This window comes from Hevea brasiliensis, chromosome 7 (assembly GCF_030052815.1).
Source record: "Hevea brasiliensis isolate MT/VB/25A 57/8 chromosome 7, ASM3005281v1, whole genome shotgun sequence".
NCBI lineage: Eukaryota > Viridiplantae > Streptophyta > Magnoliopsida > Malpighiales > Euphorbiaceae > Hevea > Hevea brasiliensis.
Genome location: NC_079499.1, coordinates 62,227,079 through 62,234,046, shown reverse-complemented (window position 1 = coordinate 62,234,046; position 6,968 = coordinate 62,227,079).

The following is a 6,968-nucleotide window of genomic DNA, read 5'->3' as shown; positions in this document are numbered from 1 at the left end:
TTTCTTCATACAAATGTGTAAAAGATATTAGCCGCACTTAAAAGCCGAATACTCTACCATTGAGTTAGCAACCCTTCCCCCCCTCCTAAAAAAAAAATTAGATTATATAGATACAATCGAAATCAAAATAAATAAAGAGATTGAATCATACAACACAATTAAAACATTAAATTAGCAAAAAATTAAAAGAAATGAAATATAAAAATTTCTAATCAATTATGAACAAAAAAAAAGAAGAGATAAAAAAAAATATAGATATAGATAAAATAAAATTTTATAGATCACCTCTTGTCTTTTACGCTATCTATTCTTATATTTTTATTATATATATATATATATATATATATATATATATATATATATATATATGTATATGTATATGTATACATTTTTTATTTTCTATATTTTTATATAAATATAGAAATATAGAAATATAGAAAAATACTTTTTTATAACTATATTTTTTTATAACTATAACAATAACATTTTTTTATACATTTTTTTCAATAAAAAAAAAATTTTGTATCACAACAAATCTAAGAAACCCATCACTTGAATGAAGAAAAAACCAAATCCATGGAACGGGGATAAATAGATCCACAGATAAGATCCAATTACCTCAGATCGGATTATATTTATTTGATACACTGTTGTTAATATGAATGTGAATATATTGAAAAAAAAAAAATACACAATGAAGAAAAAAAATATTTATGAATAGAGTATGAATAGAACAAGAGAGGGGGGGATAGTAGAGAAAAGGTTATAGAAAGCTATATATGTATACGAATTACCCACACCCTGTATTTCATTAAGTAAATTGCGTTTGATTAAGGCGAAGTTCCATAAAAACCCTCGCCTTTCTTAAAATATCATGAACAATTCTTGTAGGTTGAGCGCCTTTTTCAAGGAAATATAGAATAGCAGGAACATTTAAATAGGTTTGATTTTTTATCGGATCATAAAACCCCACTTTCCAAAGATCTCTTCCTTCTCTTCGAGATCGAACATCAATTGCAACGATTCGATAAACGACTCATTGGCTAGAAGTAGAAAAAAAAAAGACCCCTCCCGTAGAAACGTATAAGAAGTTTTCAACTCGTATGGCTCGAGAAAAATGATTTGAAGTTCTATATATGTATAGAATTATAGTGTCAAATAGATCCATAAAATCATCAAATCAATTAAACTATGATTTAAGTCCCTTTTCTTCTTATTTTTGTTTACCAAAAAAGAAAAAAATCATCTGTACCCTCCTAACTCAAGTTGGATAACTTTCAAATAGCTCAAAGGGAACCCTTTAGGCATTTCATTTATTGAGTGATCTCTAATCCCCTTTCTTTTTGTTTCTTTCTTTTAGAATCTATTTTTGATTCTTCATTCTAATCTAATTGTTGAGATAATTGAAAACGATATTTACTTGTTCCAGGATCCTTTATGTTTGCCTTGAATTGTTGGGTTTAGACATTACTTCGGTGATCTTTAATCGTTTCAAAATGGCAGCAACATACCACTTTTTGTGATTTTTTTTTCTATCAAAGAATCGGACTAACGATTGATTCCTGCGTGATACACTTTATTTTTTAATCAAAAGAATTTTGGTAATTCCAACAAACTTTTTCTTGGATTTTAAACTTGCTCGAATTGGATTCTTTCTATTTCGATATCGAAAATATACTTACAAAGTTGTTCCAACTTATTGATTAATACTAACCCTAGATTCTTGCCCTTAAGAAAGAAATCAATCCTTTCAAGTGGAGCTTCACCATGTACTATTTACATTACAACCCAACAAAAAATGAAGGCTCTAGTGTATAACAGAACAAACGATGTCGAGCTAAGAGCACCCTCATTCCTATATACTATTACTATATGCTATATAATATTAATAGGGTGGATGTAAGAATCCACAGCCGATCGTGTCCTTCAAGTCGCACGTTGCTTTCTACCACATCGTTTCAAATGAAGTTGTACCATAACATTCCTTAGTTTTGAACTAGTATGTAATTGATTCAATTATAGAATCGTGAATAGTCATTGATTCAACCGGTACATAGTAATCTAAAAATTTAACTTCTATTGGTTAATTTCTGAAGAAGTGTAAGAAAGAATTCAATTTAACTTAACCCCATATTTTGTTGCATGAATATTTTTTTATTTACAATTCTAATATTAGAAATAAGACAAAGAAATAAGATCTTTTTGAATCTTCAAGTGACTCCATAGAACAGATTCGTCTATCTCACATTTCTTCGAGTCCCAAGAATTCATAAAAAATCCTTAAAAAGATTTAATTTTAAAATTGGCTATCTTGATATCATTATTTGAATAAAATTTTGTTTTACAATAAGAAACATATTTTATCATCATAAGAGAGAAAGAATCCCCATATTCAAATTCGGATTAAACCATTAACGATTTAAAACAAATAAATAGGTTAAAAAAAATCCAATTTTTTTTAGTACAATAGTGGATAAAAAAGACTGATGTAAGGAAAATTTAAAGTTGTTATTCTTTGATACTGAGTGATAAAATCAGCATCGAAATACTAGAGGGTCATCTTATTTACATCTTATTTATTAGATAGACTAAAGAATTATCGCTAGAATTAATTATGGATATTCTAAGTTAAATATTGAAATTACGTAAGGGATGACAAATTTTTTTTACATTCCAAAAATAGAAACAAAACAAAGGTGTTAATGAAAAATTGCTAAGAATACATACATATAAGCATTTTTTCATTTTTTTGAGTAGTTTATTTAACTCGATTTGAGTCTTTTTCAAATTTTTTTCCAAAGTAAAGTGAATAGGATATATGAATCAACCCTGACTCAATTTTTAGATAGATTTAGAATTCTTCATTAAAGTTAAAGCCAAAGATAAAATATCTGGAAAAAAAAAGAGGTTAGTTAAAAGAAAATACATATATATATATATATATATATATATATATATATATATATATATTTTTTTTTTTTGTTAATGAGATTTTAACAGGTGTAGGCATTGAAATTGATATCTTCCATTACTAATGAACTCCTATCTACTTCCCTAATTATATGTTATATGAGGGATGATGAATCAAATAAGGAAGGATCCCATTTTTTTATATATTTTCTATAGTTTTTTATATAGAATAGCTGGGACGAAAGGATTCGAACCTCCGAATAGCGAAACCAAAACCCGTTGCCTTACCGCTTGGCCACGCCCCATTTATATTTTCTATTCAACACTAATAAAAATTAATATTGGTATTGGTTCTTCGTCAATTCCTATCAAAAAATTTAGAAAATATATTAGCTTGTTGTTCAGATTTTTGTATATGTAGATATAGAATTAAACTGAATTTATTGATCATAATATATAATTCAATTAAGATATTGTATAAAAAATATGATTTCAGCTATTCTTTTTTTATTTGAGAATTGAAGGATTTTTTATTGGGTGAGTTTAATAAAGAAGGGTTTTTGGTCTACCTTGCTTTATGTTCTATCAATTTTTATATCAATAATATATTAATAACTCAGTCAAAATACAATTATTTAAAAAAAATGCTTGTTATGCTTAATATTTTTAGTTTAATTTGTATCTGTTTTAATTCTGCCATTTATTTAAGCAATTTTTTTCTTTACAAAATTGCCCAAAGCCTATGCCTTTTTGAATCCAATCGTAGATGTTATGCCAGTAATCCCTGTACTCTTTTTTCTATTAGCCTTTGTTTGGCAAGCTGCTGTAAGTTTTTGATGAGATCTTTAATATTGTTCTAGAATAATTCATGATTTATTCGAAAAAAAATTAAAACATTTGATAAGATCAGATAAGTCTTATAGTATAAAACTCTTAATTCAAACATTAAAGTTATTGTATAAACGCGAGAATTCTAGATCATCCCTCTTTTTCTCATTCTGAACTTCTTTTTCCATTCCAGATCCTATTAGAGCCATAATTGTAGTTATGAAAAAAAAACATCCAAATTTAGGTATGAAAGAAATTTTTTGGCAATGAAAGACTCGACTCTTATTACATACAAATGAATTTAACAAAAGAAAAAGTCTTTTCTATTTCTAGAAACGACTGCATTTCTTGGTGTTAAAATAGAATATGTGGTATAAAATAGAGAATCTATTTTTCTTAACCAAAAAAAGATCTTGGAGATTTTATAATGCTTACTCTCAAACTCTTTGTTTACACAGTAGTAATATTCTTTGTTTCTCTCTTCATCTTTGGATTTTTGTCTAATGATTTAGGATGTAATCCTGGACATGAAGAATAAAAAAAAATAAGGTTTTTCTTGATTTTTAATTTTTCTTATCATTTTTTTATCTATTCTACATTTTTAAATATTAAATAAAACAAAAAAGGTTCACTAAATTTTAAAGAAAAGATAAAAAAAAATTCCAAAGTCATCACTTAAACTGGAAAGAGAGGGATTCGAGCCCTCGGTACGAATAACTCGTACAATGGATTTAGCAATCCGACACTTTAGTCCACTCAGCCATCTCTCCCGATTGAAAAAGGATAATTAATTACTATGTTACATTACACAACAAGTAAGGCTTGAAAAAATAAAGGCTTTTTTCTCTCTTTATTACTTTCATAATTCTCTATTTTCCTATTTATCTTTTATTATTTTATATTTGTTATATTTATCTATATATTTATGTATTATTATATATTATATCTATATTATTATATATTAGTATATAATTTATATAATTTAGTGTATAATAATAACTATAAAATAATAAAATAAATAGAAAACTTTCATCAACAATTCTTTCATTTTCATTTAGATATTTAGTTAAAGTAAGGGCTCTAAAAAGACATCTCCAACTTTATATTCCAATCATTATATTATATCAATCAATATTATATAATTGTAACACCCCTATGTTCGGTAGTGCGTTCTACTGTTCCAGTGACCAGTGTTATCCGGACAGTTAGGATGCCTAGAACTACACTTCGTTATGAGTGAGGAGACATAAAATAATGAAATACAAGAAAAGAAAATACAAGAAAAACAAAGGAAAAATAATAGCAAAGAAATGTAACCAAGTTAAGCGAGCCGAGAACCCTAGCGATGGGTGATCAGGAAGTCACGGCGTGGACCGTTGACTAGCCACTTTGCGGGGAACCCTGAAAAATATTTTTAGGACTTAAAGAGACCCCTATTGAAGTATAAATATCATTAGAAATATCAAAGAAAAATTAATTAATTAGTACAAAGAAAAGTGAGAAATCAAAAAACGGACAAAATCTGGTGTTACCGAAAAATCGAGAATGTAACCCGAACAGGGGCATTATGGTCATTTGACATCCCGAATTGCCTTTTGACCTAAATGTCCATTAAAAATAAATAATATTACTCTTGGAAAATATAATGAAAAATTAATTTGGTAGTACCTAAAGTAAATAGCAAAAATGGGGTTCAATTTAGGTAATTAACATATTTAAACATAAAAAAATGATTGATTTTATGTGAGTGGACCACTAAGAATTATAATATGGATTAAATTTAATCATAAGTGGGCAGATTACTCCCACTCAAACATCATCTTCTTCAATTGTTTCAACCATGCCGAAACAAACTCCCTAAAAAAAAACTCCATAGCCGTTTTGCTTCAAACCTTCATCTTCTCCTTCATTTTACCTCTAAACACCTAGGCAGCTTCATTAAGTTTTATCTCCACATCATAAGGAAGAGTTTGATACCAAAATCAAGAAGTTTAGTGAAGGTTTAGCAAGTCCCAACCATAGGTAAGTTTGTATTTTTGAATATTACTTTGTTAAACTTTGTATACATGTTATGGGTGTTTGATTTGTGAAAAAAGTTTTCAAGTTTGAGGAGTTATTGATATATCCAGTTTGGACAGCCATGGGGTTGTATGTTAATGAAGTATTCTTACATATATTTGATGTGGATTCATGTTGAGTAGAGTGATTTAATGTCCTAGTAAGTTAATCCCACATGTATATGGTGATTGTGCACTTGAAATGAAGTTGACGAAATTATGGACAATTTGGCATTGTGGAGCATTTCGGCAGCTTTGGGACTCCTTAATAAATGTTTGAATTCATGGAGATATTGGATAAATTGTGATATTGAGGATTGATGAATATGTATGTAAATTGGTTGTGTAAAGTGTATGTAAGAATTAGAAATGTTTGTGTATATGTGGTTGTATTTGGACTTTGTGAATTAGAGTTTCATTTGGTGTGTTGAGGATATTTGTATTCTGCCCAAAATGACTTTAAGGTAAGGTGGTATATGGTTTTGGTAATGTACCAAAACAGAATTGGTAAGAGAAGTGGACTTGTAGCAAGGCAAATGTGTAATTGATACATGTTTATGCAATGTATTTAAGGGCAGTATGCATTTTAGCCTATAACTTTAAATGTGTAACTCCAATTGGTATGAGACCAATTGGAGGTGAAACTAGGCACAAAATGTGCCAACTTTCATGAAGGAAACATGCCAAAATTCTGCTTGCAAGGTAACTTGAAAAATGACCAAATACGGATTAAGTACAATTGAGACCTGAAAATTGACCAATTGGGCAGCAGTTAGTGTTTAGGCCATAACTCACTCAAAACAGGTCCAATTGACCTGAAATTTTAACCATGAATAGTTAAGACCCATACCTACAAGTATTATGAAGACACCAAAGCCCAGAAATGACCATAAGCAAGTCAAATAGCTTGCACAAGTTCGGGTCCAAAAACTGGCCGAACCAAAGTTGACCAAATTTGACCTAAAATGACCTAATTTGATGCCATTTGACCAGCAATAGTAAAATGACCATAACTTGGTCTACATAACTCAGAATTGACCTAAAATTTTTCCCTGCATTCCATAAGACATAGATCTACAAGTTTGTAGTTTTGACGAAAACCCGAAAACTGAGGGAACTAGGCCGTCCCGCTAGGTCAAACTAGTATCCCGAAATCCAGCAAGTTGCAATAAA